The sequence below is a fragment of the Urocitellus parryii genome, chromosome 10 (genome assembly GCF_045843805.1).
Source record: "Urocitellus parryii isolate mUroPar1 chromosome 10, mUroPar1.hap1, whole genome shotgun sequence".
NCBI classification, from domain to species: domain Eukaryota; kingdom Metazoa; phylum Chordata; class Mammalia; order Rodentia; family Sciuridae; genus Urocitellus; species Urocitellus parryii.
Window position 1 is genome coordinate 66,148,075 of NC_135540.1, and position 16,819 is coordinate 66,164,893.

The following is a 16,819-nucleotide window of genomic DNA, read 5'->3' on the forward strand; positions in this document are numbered from 1 at the left end:
TTTCTGCTAAACCACTGGGCTAGAGCATCAGGCCTGTCAACCTTTGACAAGTACTATAATCATGCAAAGCAGAAAACATCTCCGTCTCTCCCCAACGTACAAATATACTGCAGTACTGATGCCCGCTGGGCATGGCGGTGCCAGGCTCAGTCCCAGAGCTGCGAAAACAAGAAAGAAAAGAAATACTGATGCCAATCCATCCCAAGCCACTGAAGTTGGTCAAAATTAGAGGGGTCTCTGCTGTCACAACCCCATGACCATACTGGAAGGAATTCCAGAAATCATCAAAGGTTCACAGAGAGAGCATAAAGCTTTCCCCTCCTGGACCAACTCCCACCAGTCAGTGTTGAAAAGAATTTCGAGGTGGCGTGTGCGTGGAGTTGGAGGGAAAAGCTCCCGCAACTGGTCAGAGCTACCTGTCATGGTACTGGAGGTGGCTGTGTATAGGTCCCTCTTCATTTCACAGGTACAGAGCTGAGTAGAAGGGAAGTGACTTGCCCAAGCTGGGACTTCAGTGTGAGTCGCCCAGCCTTCGGGGCGTGGCTCCTCCTCTGTGCGCAGCCTCGTAGGACCTTCCAGCCTCACACTGTGCCCGTGAAACATTGTAGCCAGGTAGTACCAGAGAACTGTTTCTTTCTGAACAGAATCTAAGTCTTCACCTCAGTTGTCCCCAGTTCTGGGTGTCCTTTTGTTACCGCTGTTGACCGGTGACGAGTTCTTGCTCCCCGATGTTGAAGAATAACACCAAAGAAGCACGCCGAGGCAAGGTCAGAGTAGAAATTAGAAATTTATTAAAGGACAGAAGAAAAGACTTCTCCCGGAGGAAGAAGGGGACCCAGAAGGTGGAATCCGTGGAAGTGCAGTTGTCTCCCCTTTTTATAGTTCTTTCAGTGATGGAATGTAGGTTGGAAGGCCCGAGGGGTGGGACACAGGTGGACATAATTATCATCTTTTGGGATGGGATTATCACTTCTCTGAGATGGGCTATCTCCAGATCTGTTGGGGCTGTTGGTTAATACTTCTTCCAGGTGGACTTTGGCCTAGGGCCTTTTCGGAACTTCATTAACATTCCATGAGTTGTCCTGTTTTCCCTGAGTCATTCCCAGCATGGCCTCCATTTTAGATTTCACTCGGTATTAGACCCGATTTACCTAACTACACTGACTACCTAACTTTAAATCTGGCTTCACTTTTGTCCTTGACAATTTATTAGCTGCAGGCTGGCTCCCCACATCCATTACCCGCGACAGATACAAAAGCAATGGATGCAAGATTTTAAAAAATATTTAGTTTTTAGTTATAGGTGGACACAATATCTTTATTTTTATGTGGGGCTGAGGATCAAAGCCGGTGCCTCACGCATGGCAGGCGAGCGCCCTACCTTTGAGCCATAACCCCAGCCTCTAGATGCAAGATTTCATGGCCAATCCAGCCCTGTTTCTTCAGTGGAATAAGTAGCAAGGAGACTTCCTGAGCTTAAGGTCGGGGGAGCAGTCAGGAATCAAAGCAGAGAGCATGACCTTTCGGCATCCATCCTTTCATCTAAGAGCAGCAACTGGAGCGCTGAGCGTGTTCCAGCGAGCTGCTTAGATTGCCCCCTAGTGCTAGAAAGAAGAACTACGATTAAGCCAGTTGCACCAGTTTCCAGCTGTAAATGGGCCGCTAAGGTCTTAGTTTAACTTGCAACCCTTTCTTTTACAGTTGAGAAAGACAGGGTGCATGGGAGGAAAGGAAATCACCAGAAACGTGAGCAAAATAGTGGTGAAGCCTAGCCTAGAATCAAGTCTTAAACTTTCACACTTCCATATGGAAGACGCTGGCCACAGAGAGAGAAATTAAGAATTGTCTTAAAAGAAGCAGGGAATGACCCAACGTAGTACAAGCTCTACAAGATACAAAAAAATGCACATTAAAAATCCCTCCTCTTGGGCTGGGGTTGTGGCTCAGTGGTAGAGTGCTCGCCTAGCATGTGTGAGGCACTGGATTTGATCCTTAGCACCACATATAAGTAAATAAAATTAAGATTCATCAACAAATTAAAAAAAAAATTCTCTCCTCTTAGGCTAAGGCTGTAGCTCAGTGGTAAAGCACCTGTTTCACCTGTGTGAGGCACTAGGTTCAATCCTCAGTACCACATTAAATAAATAAATAAAGATACTATGTGTTCAACTACTACTGAAAAAAATATATTTTAAAAAATATCTCCTCTTTCACAATGTAAGTCATTTAAAGGCATAAACTTTGGGTGATATACCAAGTACCCTAATGATTAAGAAATGGTTAAGGGGCTGAGGATGTGGCTCAAGTGGTAGTGCACTCACCTGGCCTGCGCAGGGTACGGGGTTCGATCCTCAGCACCACATAAAAATAAAATAAAGATGGTGTGTCCGCCAAAAGCTGAAAAATAAATATTAAAAAATTTTCTCTCTCTCTCTCTCTCTCCTATCTCTCTCTCTCTCTTTAAAAAAAAAAGAAATGGTTAAAAAGCTAGAAGAATTTTGAATGCTTTGATAAAGAAAAGATAAATATTTAAGGATGTAGATATGCTTAGCCTAATTTATTTTTATTATTATTATTTTAGGGGGGTCCTGGGAATTGAACTCAGGGTCACTCAACCACTGAGCCACATCCCCAGCCCTATTTTGTATTTTATTTTGCTTGGCCTAATTTAAACACTACCCAATGGCCTGGTGTAGCTCAATGGTAAAGCACCGGCCTAGCATGTGTCAGAGCCTGGGTTCATCCCCAATACCACAAAACAAACCAACAAACAAAACACTGCATAATATATACATGTACAGGATACCCCATAAACATGTACACTTTTATGTTTTTAAATATCAGTTAAAAATAAATTTAAGTTTTAAAAATGATAATGACTTTTACCATTATTCCCATTTTGGGAGTGGTACTGGGATTGAACTCAGGGGCCCTCAACCACTGAGCCACATCCCCACCCAATTTTGCATTTCATTTAGAGACAGGGTCTCACTGAGTTGCTTAAGGGCCTTGCTTTTTGCTGAGGCTGAGTTTGAACTCGAGATCCTCTTGCCTCAGCCTCCTGAGGAGCTGGAACACTATTCCCATTTTCCAGATGCTGGGCGTAGTAACACTTGTCTGCTAAACTACGCACCCCGCCTCCCATCATCCACCTTTCACTCACTTAACAAATATTGCTGGAGCTCTCCTCCATGCCAAGCTCCTAATTGGTGCTGGAGATGCCACAGTGGCTCAAATGACTCAGGGTGACTAGATTCTAATTGGGGAGATGGGTGATAAACATATCAATAACTAAACACACGCCCTGTTGGTGTCATGGAGTGAATTTTTTTTCTTTGATATGAGGGATTGAACCCAGGGGTGTTTGACCACTGAGTCACATCCCCCCAGTCCTTTTGTAACTTTATTTTTTATTTTGAGACAGGTGCTTAGGGCCTCACTAAGTTGCTGAGGCTGGCTTTGAACTTGGGATCCTCCTGCCTGAGCTTCCTGAGCCGCCAGGAATATAGGCATGCAGAATGAATGTTTGTGACCTCCAAAATTTACCTATTGAAGCTCTGACTCCCAGCATGCTTACATTTGGAGATGGGGACCAAAAGGCAGTCATTAAGGTAAAGTGGGGTCCTGATCTGACAGGATTAACCCCTTATAAGAGGAAATGCCAGGGCTGAGGATGTGGCTCAAGCGGTAGCGCACTCGCCTGGCATGCGTGCGGCCCGGGTTCGATCCTCAGCACCACATACCAACAAAGATGTTGTGTCCGCCGAGAACTAAAAAATATTAAAAAGAATTCTCTCTCTCTCACTCTCTCTTTAAAAAAAAAGGAAATGCCAGGGGGCAGGAGACGTGGCTCAGTGGTAGAGCGCATGCTTAGCATGCACAAGACCCGGGAGCCATCTCCAGCACTGAAAAAAATATAAAGAAGAAACATCTCTACCTCCAAGTGCACAAGGAGGAGGATGTGACCACACTGAGAGAAGGTGGCCTTCTGCAAGCCAAGAAAAGAGCCCTTACTCAATCCCAAATCAGCCAGAACATTGATCTTGGACTTCCAGCTTCCAGGACTATAAGAAAATAAGTATCTGTTGTTTACGTCACCCAGCCTATAGTTTTGTGTTATGGGAGCCTGAGCTAAGTGGCAGTTAGGTCGTCATGATTACCATGAAGAAAAAGAAGTCAGGGTCAGGCCTCAGGAGAGTGGAAGATGTTAACTATTTCCCAAAGAGGGGTGAGGACAGGCCTCTCTAAGAAGGTGATTGCTGTTTAACTCCAGGAAGTTTTTACTTTTTTTTTTTTTGAAAAGTTAAGAATTCCTTAATTTTTTTATTCCTGGTACCACTACCACAACTTATAGGGCAATATATCTGATGTCATGAAAAGAAAAAGACAAAGCCACAACAGATAACATACCTCAGGAATGTACATCTCATTGACACTACGTTGCACTAATCAATAGCTGCACTTTTTGCACACTGTGGCTATGACAGTCCTGGACAAGAAGGGTTTCCTGTTTAAGCTGCAGGAAACTTTTCTGACTATGGATCACCGTTCCTTCTGTGGCAGATTTTTACAGTTCCTCTAATGCATTGGGGATGACTATCTCAAAGTAACCTGTAGCTTTCCTGACAACCCCTCGCTCTCTCTCCTGCTAAGAACTGTAGCACTTTTCTGCTGTGTTTAAAACCTTCTGCTACCATATCCACCACTTCCACCACCAGATCCATAACCACCACCAGAGGGACTGCGAGAGCTTCTTCCACCAAAACTGCCCCCCTTCATGGGTCCACAATTTGATTGCTGTTGTCCACTGTAATTTCCAAAATCATTATAGTTCCCATCACCACTATAGTTACCACCACCAAAATTTCCTCCTTCATTGTAACCATCATATCCTCCTCCACCACCATATCAACCTCCTTGGTTTCCATATCCTGGTCCACCACCACCATAACCTCCTCTGCTACTATAACCAGGACCACCACCATAGTTGCCACCATCACCTCCAAATCCATTATATCCACCATCACCTCCTCCGTAACTACCTCTGTGGCCACCACCTCCACCACCATAGCCTCCTCTTCCACCAGAGTTCCCACCACGGCCAAAGTCACCTCCACCACCTCCAAAGTTTCCTCCACGACCCATAAAGTTGCCAGATCCACCTCCACGACCTCTTTGTGATCCAGCAGACTGCATCTCTTGTTTAGAAAGGGTCTTTTCCACTTCACAATTAGGTCCATTAATAGTGTGGGATTTCTGAACAACAATGTTGTCAACTGTATCATGATCATCAAAAGATACAAAAGCAGATCCTCTCTTCTTCCCGCTCTGCCTGTCTTCCATAACTTCTATGGTTTCAATCTTGCCATACTTTTCAAAGTAATCTCTCAAATTATATTCTTCTGTATCTTCTTTAATACCACCAACAAACATTTTCTTCACTGTTAGATAGGCACCAGGCTTTACAAAATCCTCTCTAGAAGCAGCTCTCTTTGGTTCCATGGCGCGCCCATCAACCTTGGGTGGCCGAGCACACACACGTTGCTGCATCCACCTCTTCAACCCAAGAGTAAGTCACAAAACCAAAGCCCCTGGGGCGATTTGTTTGGGAGTCTCTCATTACCACACAATCTGTGAGTGTGCCCCATTTCTCAAAATGTTCCCTTAAACTATCCTCTGGAGTTTCAAAGCTCAGACCACCCATCAACAGCTTCCTCAATTGCTCTGGTTCCTTTGGATCGTGGCCCTCCTCCCCCCAGCAGCAGTGGCCATAGCTGGGCAGCAGTTTTGCCTCCATTTTGAGACCAGACTCGCCTCTTCCAACTCGAGTTCAATATCAGTTTTTTACATTTTTGATAGTCGTGAAACATACACCCAGATCAAGCTATGGAATGTTTTCCATTGCTTTCTTGCTCATAATCTCTTTTCTTTACAAAGTGACCATCCTCAGGTATTTTGTTATAGAAATACAAAATGGACTGCCAATCTGCACCCACCTAATTAATGGTCAAGATTTTTCTGACTTCCATCAGCATGGATTCCTTTTGGTTGTTTCTGAACTTCCTAATAATGGAATCCTATAGGATATTGATGGTTACATCCCACCTCTTATTGTTTTTATTTTAAGACAGGGTCTCAGAAAGTTTTCTAGGCTGGTCTTGAACTCCAGAATTCAGGTGATCCTTCTGCCTTAGCTTCCCCAATAGCTAGGATTAGAGGTGTGAGCTACCACATCTGGCAGCAAAGAACATTCTTGAACATGTCCTTACATGATAACTTACTTCTGTGAGTGGAATTACAGAGCTATAGAGTGTATGTACACTTAGGTTTGGTAATTGCTGCTATCTTAGTCCATTTTGAATTTCTATAACAAAATACCTGAGGATGGTCACTTTGTAAAGAAAAGAGATTATGAGCAAGATAGCAACAGAAAACAGGCTACTATGCTGAGCATGATCACTGAGTGCTTAAAATATGTTTAATGTGACTGAGGCATTGAGTCTTTAATCAGGTTCTTCTTAAAATATTTATTTATTTATTTTTGGTACTGGGGATTTAACCCAGGAGTGCTCTACCACTGAGCTACATCCCCAGCCCTTTTTATTTTGTATTTTGAGAAAAGATCTTGATGAGTTGCTGAGCCTGGCCTCAAACTTGCAATCCTCCTGCCTCAGCCTCCTGAGTTGCTGGGATTACACGCATGCACCACCACGCCTAGCTGAATTTTTAATTAATTTATGTATTAATTTATCCTTATTATTGTTATTTTAAATTTTTTTGTAGTTGTAGATGGACAGAATGCCTTTATTTTATTTGTGTATTTTTATGTGGTGCTGAGGATGGAACCCAGTGCCTCACACATGCTAGGCAAGCGTTCTACCCCTAAGCTACTACCCAGCCCTCATTATTATTTTTGCAATGCTGAGGATTGAACCCAGAGCCTCATGCATGCTAGGCAAGCATTCTACCACTGAGCTACTCCTTTAGCTTTGAATTTTTAATTCAATGTAATCATTATTAATTAAATTTAAATATCTATATGAAACCGGGGGCCACCATATTGGTCAGCACAGGGGTAAACTTTAGAGGAAAGCAACTGGCCACCAGCTCAAGACTTGTCCACTCTTCTTCTCAAATATGTCCCACCTCCAGTGCCCCCTCCTGATCCCCATGTCACTCATGCCTAGATCCCTGCCAGATTGATCCTTGGATGAAAACTCTGATCCTGTGGCTTCTCTACCAGGTATACTTCAGCGTCCTGCTGGGGGTTTTAGTGTGTGTGTTTGCTTGTTTTGTGGTGAGGGTTTGGATGAAGTTAGTTTCCTCCAAAACCCATATTGTAGTCTGATCCCCTCTGTGAGGTAGTTAAGAGGGGCGACACTTGATCCAGCGATGGTTCTCAAAGTGAGGCTTTCAGGGGGTGATTAGGGTTAGATAAGGGCATCAGGGTGGAGCCCCCATGGTTGAACACTGGTGGCTTTAGGAGAATAGAGAGACCAGAGGATACCTGTACGCATTGACCTCGTCTCTCGTCTTATGATGGCCTGCACCACCTTGGGACTTGGCCTACTAGGAGGCCATCACCAGATACAGCCTCCTGGCCTTGGACCAGAACTGTGAGCAAAGATAAGCTTCCTCTCTACAAATTCCCTGGCCTGTTGTGTTATTAGCCACAGAAGATGGACAAATACGGCCCTCCCAGTAGCTACTGTTACTTCTCAAACCTGGAAATAATAACATTCTCAGGATCCCCTGAGTTCTACAGGAAAATTTTTATTTCCTTTCTTTTTGAGTTTCAAACCTGCAGAGAAGGGGCAAGAACAGCACATACAGCTTCATTTAGTATTGCAAATTGTTAACTTTGGGCCTTTTCCTTTCTTTCTCTTCTTTTTTATTAATTTTTTTTTTCAGCATTGGTGACTGAACCCAGGGCCCTTCTACTGAGCTACGTCCCCAGCCCCTTTTAATTTTGAGTCAGAGCCTCACTAAGTTACCCAGGCTGGCCTCAGTCTTGAGTTCCTCCTGTCTCAGCCTCCCGAGACATTGGGATTACAGGTGTGGGCTGCTGCACCTGGCCCACCTTTGGCTCTTTTTGTTTCACTTTTGTTGAACCATCTGAAAGTAGGTTGCAGATGTGAGAACTTTTTTTTTTTTAGTCTTAGAGTAAAACTACAATTTTATAAATATTTTCTTACACAACCACAATATTACCATACTTACTATAATTCCAGTTTTTGTTTTAATATTACAGATAACTTATATGAACATGCACTGGACCATCCTCATAACTTTTTTATATTACAGTACCATCCCTGAAATTAGGCAGTACAGGTGAGACTACACTGTAGTAACAAACAGCCCCCAAATCTCAGAGTTTTATAACAATAGAGTGTATTGCTATTTCATGCTACATGTCCATTACACATCAGCTGGTACTTTGTTCCATGTCACCTCCCTCCAAAAGTTAGGATGCTACCAATATAGCTCTCACTTTTAATAAGGCTGATTGCCATGACAGAGGGCAGCAATAAAATGCTCTGGCACAGCCCATAGCTCTAAGACAAAAAAAAAAAATTAGGTGCCCAAAGTCAGAGAAATAGAAATCTTGGTGAACAGAGTCAATGACTATCACAATTCCCAAGTTTTTGGTTTGTGTTTGTGACCATCATGGAAATGAGACAGCACTCATTTTAATTGTCATGGGCAAATAAGAAAAGAACAGAGATGGACTCCATGCTTAACATTTACAATTGCACCAAGTGAAGGCTGGTGACATTCCAGCATGGTTGCAGAGTTGTCATTGTCGTCATTGTCCTCCTCCTCCTCTTCCTCCTCCTCCTTCTCTTCCTCCTCCTCCTTCTCTTCCTCCTCCTCCTTCTCTTCCTCCTCCTTCCAGTATTTCTGTTAGTACTCAAGCACTGTACTAAGTACTTCACATGAATTATTTCACTTCACTCTCCCTACAAGATACCACCACCACATCATTTTCCTTCTAAGAAACTGTGGCTCAGAGAGGTATAATCATTTGCCTAAGATGAACAGCTAAAACCCTGAATCTACCTTAGGCAGCCAACTCCAGGGTCCATACTACTGTCTAAGGCCAGAGGTTGTAGATATTCAAATAGAGAAAAGTTGCAGAGAGATAGAGTCATCATGACCCACTGTCTATAAGCAGGGCAAACTCAAAGTCAGGATTATCTCTTTGTTTTGAGTGGTTATTTGATTTCAGCAAGATAACCTCATGTGTCACGTCAAATTACTGACAGCTGTAATTCTTATTTATAAAATAGGTCCTACAGTTCTGTCGGGAGTTTATACACAGTGTTATATTTTGTACGTTACAATAAAAATAGTTTCAGTGGATAGTACAAGGTGGGGGTAGAGGGTTAAGATAAATATATTCCTTTAAAAAAAGTTGATTTATACATTATTCAGGTAGGAGAAACTTCCAGAATAAAGCCCAAATTCCTTATCAGAGCCCTGAAATTCCTTCTTTGGGGGAGAGTTGTAACAGGAATAAACTCGCGGGGCCCTTGACTAGTGAGCAGCCCCTCAGCCCTATTCTGTGTTTATTTAGAGACAGGGTCTCACTAAGTTGCTTAGGGCCTCACTGTTGCCGAGGCTGGCTTTGAACTCTCGATCCTCCTGCCTCAGCTTCCCACAATACTGGGATATAGGCATGCACCTCCGCCCTGTGAAAGCTCCTTTTTGACCTAGTCTCGTCCTCTCTCTAACCCTGTTCTCCAGTCCTCCGACACTTGTAGCTCTCCAGATTAAAACATCTGGCTTTCTCAGGCCTTATATAAAGGGTTAGTTTGGCTCCATATAACAAGTAAATCCAGTCTCTAGTGGCCTTATTCTTGTCATAGAGAAGTCCAGATGGGCCTCCCAGGGCTTGTAAGGTGGCTTCCTGATGCCAGGCCCAAGTCCCTCCATCTCCTCCCAAGCTCCATCTGTCTTTCCTCATGACTGTCATCCTCAGCTCATCCCCTCTTGGTCACAGTTGGCTGCTCGACCTCCAGCATCTTCTCCGTATTCCAGGCAAGGGCAAGGGCAAAGAGCAAAGGACTTGCTAGTTCAAGTTTTCTCCTTTCAAAAATAATTTGTTCAAAAGCCCTTTCTGGAACCCATCTCCATGTCATTGGTGGGGTCTTAGTTGTATGGCTACCCATAGCTGCAAAGAACCTAGGAGATGGGCTGGGGTGGTGGCTCAGTGGTAGAGCACTTGCCCTGCACGTGTGAGGCACTGGGTTTGCCTCTTAGCACCACATTAAATTAATTAATTAATTAATTAAAAATACTGTAGCCAGGCTCAGTGGTGCATACCTGTAATCCCAGTGGCTCGGGAGGCTGAGGCAGGAGGCTCACGAGTTCAAAGCCAGCCTCAGCAACAGCAAAGCACTAAGCAACTCAGCAAGACCCTATCTCTAAACAAAACACAAAATATGGCTGGGGACACGGCTCAGTGATCAAGTGTCCCTGAGTTCAATTCCCAGCATACCTCCTTCCCCAAAAAAAGGTGTCATGTCCATCTACAATTAAAAAAAAAATATTTCATAAAAAAGCTCTAGGAAGGATGGTTTTTATCACTGGGCAAGTGGATGTCCTAAATTAAATCAAAATTATATTATTCTTACTTAGTAAGAAAGAAGAGAATAGGGATTAGATGATCTCTAACGAATAGTATCTGCCACAGGCCCCTTGTCTTTTTTTTTTTTTTTTTTTTGGTACTGGGGATTGAACCACATCTTCAGCCTTTCTTTTTTCAATATTATTCTAGTTGTAGTTGGACACAATGCCTTTATTTTATTTATTTATTTATTTTTATGTGGTGCTGAGCTCCAGCCCCTCTCCTTGTTTTTATGTGAGATGCTCCCTATATCAATAATGCCTTTCATGTAATCAGCACTCAACCATCTACAAAAATTCCAGTTGCATTTTGCCTTTGTGTTAATCACTTTTCCATCACTGTGACAAAATACCTGAGATAATCAACTTGAAAGGAAAAAAGACTTTAGTTCATGATTTCAGTGTTTTCAGCTCCTGGTCAGCTGGCTCCCTTGTTTTGAGGTCTGCAGGGAGACAGCGCATCATGGGGGTGGGGGTATGGGGGTGGGGGTATGGGGGAGCAAGGCCACTCACCTCATGGTGGCAAGGAAGCAGACAGAGAAGAGGGGTGGGGTCCCAATATCTCCTTCAAGGGCACTCCCCACAGTGCTTCCTTCCATTATGCTCCACCCCCTAAAAGTTCTGCCACCCCCCATTAGAGCCACCAGCTGGGGACCTTCGACACAGGAACCTTTGGGGACAACCTTTACAATCCAGATCATGACAACATTCTTCCCAAAGTCTCCTTGACTTCATGGTTCCGTCTCTCCCGGTGCAGACTGGGCTTCTCGAGGGCAAGAACTGTTGTCTTCCTTTTTCTTTTTCTTCTTTTAGCTGTTGATGGACCTTTATTCATTTATTTGTATGTGGTGCTCAGACTCGAACCCAGTGCCTCACGCATCTTAGGCAAGTGCTCTACCACTGAGCCACAGCCCCGGCCCAAGGACTGTTGTCTTATTGATCTCCATTTGGCTGGCACAGGACAGACCCCAGCAAATATTTGAATTTATGTAGACTTTCATAGGCCATAGTTTATAAAAACGGAAGCCACTCCTGGGAGCAGAGCCACTGTGAGTTCATCTTTTCTTTCCCCACTGAGTCCGGAATAAAGCAGACCTTCTGGCAATGAAGCAGGACACCCTCTGTCCAGCCCCACTGTAGAAGTCAGGGTTCCCCAGGGAGTCAGAACCAACAGGATAGCAGATGATCCATGATAGACACATAGCTGATAGAGAGAGAGAAGAAAGATATGGCTTGGTAGGCTAAAGCAGGAGGATTGCAGGTTCAAAGCCAGCCTCAGCAGCTTAGAGAAACCCTGTCTCAAAATAAAAAGGGCTGAGGGTGTTGCTCAGTAGTTAAGTGCCCCTGGATTCTATCCCAGGTATTGATAGATAAAGATAGATAGATAGATAGATAGATAGATAGATAGATAGATAAATTAGATAAATGTGTACCTTATTTCAAGAAGCCTCTCATTCTAAGAAATTCAGTGTTGTGTTCCTGTCTAAGCTTCTAAATTTAATAAATCTCCTCATCTTGACACTTTTAAACTCGAAGTCTCCCCAAACATATACATATATATCTACAAACACACATAAGCCCAGAATAAAACATGGAAGGGAAAACATAAAATAGAAAAAGAATTTTTCTCTAAGTGGTAAATACATTTGTGATTTTAATTTTTTTCTGGGTTTGTTTTTTTAATTTTACAAATTCTCTACAATGAAAATACATTGTTTTTATAAAATTTTTTTTATAGTTGTATGTGGACAAAATGCCTTTATTTTATTTGTTTATTTTTTGTGGTGCTAAGGATCAAACTCAGTGCCTCACATATGCTGGGCAAGTGCTCTACCATTGATCTACAGGCCCAGCTCATATTATTTTAATAACTAGAATAAAAGTAACAAAATGGCAGATGAGGTGGGCATACACCAGTAATCCCAGCAGCTCGGGAGGCTGAGACAGGAGGATCTCGAGTTGAAAACCAGCCTTAGCAACATCAAAATGCTAAGCAACTCAGTGCTTATATTTTTATATAAAATATAAAATAGGGCTGGGGATGTGATTCAGTGGTTGAGTGCCCTGAGTTCAAACCTTGGTACAAAAAAAAAAAAATTAAGAAAGGGCTTATTGTCCACCTCTGTTTGCAGCTTGTAAAGAGTGATTCACACCTGGATGTAAATGCAAAGAAAGAGACCAAGGCCAGACCCCTGAGGAGGAGCCTAGGAATGTGATGGAATGGTTTTTTAATGTTGTTAAAAATTTTAGTTCCAGGGGCTGGGATTGTGGCTCTGTGGTAGAGCACTTGCCTAGTATGTATGAAGCATTGGGTTCAATTCTTAGCACCACATAAAAAAAAAATAAAATAAAAAATAAAGATATTATGTCCATCTACAATTAAAAATATTAAAAAATAATAATGTTAAGAAAAAAGACAGGGCTGGGGATGTGGCTCAAGCGGTAGTGTACTCGCCTGGCATGCGTGAGGCCCGGGTTCGATCCTCAGCACCACATACAAAAACAAAGATGTTGTGTCCGCCGAAAACTAGAAAATAAATATTTTTTTTTTAAAAACTCTCTCTCTCTTTCTCTCTCTCTCACTCTCTCTTTAAAAAAATTTAAAAAAAATAAAAAAGACATTAAATATTTCTTAATAACCAGAACAAATAATCTGTGTATTTCTTGGGTGCTTAAATAATTATTTTATCTGGGCTTGAGGGAACACACCTGTAATCTCAGCTACTCAGTAGGTTAAAGCAGAAGGATCGAAAGTTCAAGGCCAATCTGGGCAAGGTAGCTAAACCCTGTCTCAAAATAAAAAAATAAAACAGCAGGGGGTAAAGCTCAGAGGTGAAGCACCTTTGCTTCTAATGCTGGTGCATAATAATGTTTTAATATAGAAAAGGGTGGCTGGGCGTGGTGTCATTGCAGTGGCTCCAGAGGCTGAGACAGGAGGATCACGACATCAAGGCACTAAGTAACTCAGGGAGACCCTGTCTCTAAAAGAAATACAAAATAGGGCTGGGGATGTGGCTCAGTGGTCGAGTGAGTGCACCTGGATTCAAACCCTGGTACCACCCTCCCAAAAAAACCCTCTTTTAGCAGGCCCTGATGGTGCACACCTGCTAATGCAGGAGGATCATGTGTTCAAAGCCAGCCTCTGCAATTTAGCAAGGCTTTAAGCAACTCAGAGAGACCTTGTCTTTAAGGAAAATATAAAAAAGGATAGGGATGTGGCTCAGTGGTAAAAATGCCCCTGGATTCAATCCCTGGTGTCCTTTAATTAAGTAAAAGAGGCTGTTTCATGATTGTCCTGTATGATAAAATCAGCCAATCTTCCTCCCTCCCCCCTCCCCCCTCCTCGCCCTCCCCCACTCTCTTTCTTTGGGGGCGGGGGGGATTGAACCCAGGGGCGCTTAATCACTGAGCCACATCCCCAGACCTATTTTGTATTTTATTTAGAGACAGACTCTCACCAAGTTGTTTAGGGCCTCACTGTGGCTGAGGCTGGCTTTGAACTCTCAGGATTCTCCTGCCTCAGCCTCCTGAGCCCCTGGGATTATAGGTGTGTGCCATGGTGCTGACCCAGCCACCTTCTAGGGGGTGTGGATCAGTGGTACAGCACTTACCAGTATGCATGTAGTCCTGAGTTCCACCCCCAGCACCGCCAAAATTTAAAAAATGAAGAAAATCTCTAGATGGTTTGAGGTCTCCCTGCAGGATCTGCAGTCATTGTCTGAAGTTTAGTAACAAATTATTATTTGTCTTTTATTGTTGAGTTGTAAGGGTTCTTTGTGTGGTGAAGATGCTAAACTAAATACATGATTTGCAAATATTTTCTGCCAATCTAAGGATTGTCTTTTTACTTAAAAAAATATTTATTTTTTAGTGTAGCTGCACACAATACCTTTATTTTACTTATTTATTTAAACGTGCTAGGCGAGCACTCTACCACTGAGCCCCAGCCCCAGCCCATCTTTTTACTTTCTTGAAGGTGCCTTTGGATGCACACGAGTTTTAAATTTTGCTGAAGTTCAAATTTTCTGTTTTTGCTTCTTGATTTTTTGCTCAGCCCTGGCTTTAGCTGCTTATGATGGACACGATGTTTACTGCAAGAGCATCAGATGTCAGCCAGGCCCTGTGGCAGGTTCCTATAATCCCAGGGACCTGGCTGAGGCAGGAGGATGGCAAATTTGAGGCCAGACTCCGCAATTTAGTGAGACTCTGTCCCAAAACAAAAAAAAATAAAAATAAAAATAAAAAGGCCCAAGGGTGTGGCTCAGTGGTTGTCATGGCTTGGATATGAGGTTTCTTACCCCACCCCAAGCTCAGGTGTGAGACCACGTGAGGATGTTCAGAGGAGAAATGATCAGATCTGATCAGTCTCAGAATCCGCTGTGCATTAGCTGGGTGGTGACCTTAGGCAGATCGGCTATGGCTAGAGGAAACGGGTCATTATGGGTGTGCCCTTGGGATTTCTATTTTGCACCTGGCGAGTGCAGCTCAGAGTTTGCTCTGATTCCTGGTTGCCACGTCCTGAGCTGCTTTCCTCCGCCACACCTGCCACCATGATCCACCTCACCTCCGGCCCTGAGCAATGGAGTCAGCTGACCATGGACTGGACCTCGGAAACCCTAAGCCCAAATCAACCTTTCGTCCTCTTGGTTATCCTTTTGGTCACAGTGATGCAAAAATAACAAAAACAGTGATTAAGTACCCCTGGGTTCCATCTCTGGTACTAACAAGAAAGAAAGAAAAAAAAAAAGAATAAGAAGAACTTCAGGATATTATTTCTCTTCCTCATCAATTTGCAAGTTTTGTAGAATTTACTTGACTATGCTGCCCTGGCCATCGCCTCTCCCCCTCACCTGGGTTGTCTGCTGGGCATAACCTGACTCATCCTTAGGCTCCAGCCAGGAACAACTCCTTTCTTCAATTGATGTTTGCCGCCTTCATTTCCCTGGTGAAACTGAACGAATTAATAAAATTTCCAAGTCCTGGGCAATGCCTACCTCTACTGCCAAAAATTCCAAACACAGACATGTATTTTCACATTCTCCAGGAAGCAGATGCCAAGAGGAGATTAGAGGAGCTACCGCTGTGTGGGAGACATACCTGTGGATGATAAGAGGCGGGTGGGGCCGAGGAAGAGGGAGACCTGGACTGGGGCCTTATCACTGAAAGGAGGGGCAGGAACAGGGCTGGGTGAGAAGAGTCGCAGATGGCCCAGGGTTCTGAAAAAGCTTCAGACAGGCCGAGGGGGGCTTGCTGTGTGAGGATACAGCTTGAGGTGTCCCCCAAAGTTTCATGTATTGAAAGCGTGGTCCTGGTGTGGTGATGTCAGAGGCCGTGAAGCGTGTGTGTGTGTGTGTGTGTGTGTGTGTGTGTGTGTGTGTTACTGGGGATCAATCCCAGGGTGCTCTTCCACTGAGCTCACCCCCAGAACCTTTTATTTTTCATTCTGAGGCAGGCTCTTGCTAAGTTGCCAGGCTGACCTGGATCTGGCAGTCCTCCTGCCTTAGTTGCCTGGGTATCCAGGATTATAGGTGTGCACCACCCTGGTAGAACCTTTAAGAAGTAGAACCTTCTAGAAGGTCATTGGGGTCCTGCCCTCAGAGGGATCCCAGTTAGTTTTTCAGGAGAAGTTTTTTTTTTTTTTTTTTCTTTTCATTCCAACACTCTCTCTTTTCTGGACTGAATTAAAGTGGGCCAGTTCAGCAGACTGAGAGGGGGCCTAAGGGTAAGGACACTCTCCTGGCCACAGAACCCTGGCCTTCCAGCGCTATGGGAGCTATGTCAATGAAAGAAGATGACTCTTAGCTTTTAGTCTCAGTTTTAAATTAAGTGAATTTTATAGGCAGAGAGTGAAGAGTCATACAAGTAGGTCATAATCGTAAGCCCAGGTTGTAGGGTCAGACACATCTAGCATCAGACTTGAATTTCCCTCTTAGATGTGTTTCCTCCTAGCTCTTAATAGGTACCCCTCCTCTCCTTCGGAGCCCCAACATCAACCAAAGTGTCTCCCCCAGCTCTACCCCAGTTGCTTAACTCTGATCACGACCCAAAATCACAGATGGTTCAGATGAGCCCTGATAAAGGGGACCCACTTATAAGAGGCTGTCTTAGTCCATTTTCTGTTGCTGTAATAAAATACCTGAGATTGGGTACTTTATAAAGAAAAGATGTTTATTTATCTCACAGTTCTGGA

At 43.6% G+C, this 16,819-nt stretch overlaps 1 pseudogene; it reads right to left on the minus strand.

Annotated features, from left to right (window-relative positions):
- Nucleotides 1-4,677: 4,677 nt before the first annotated feature.
- On the minus strand, nucleotides 4,678-5,797 carry LOC144257146 (heterogeneous nuclear ribonucleoprotein A3 pseudogene; annotated as a pseudogene).
- Between the last annotated feature and the right edge of the window lie 11,022 nt (nucleotides 5,798-16,819).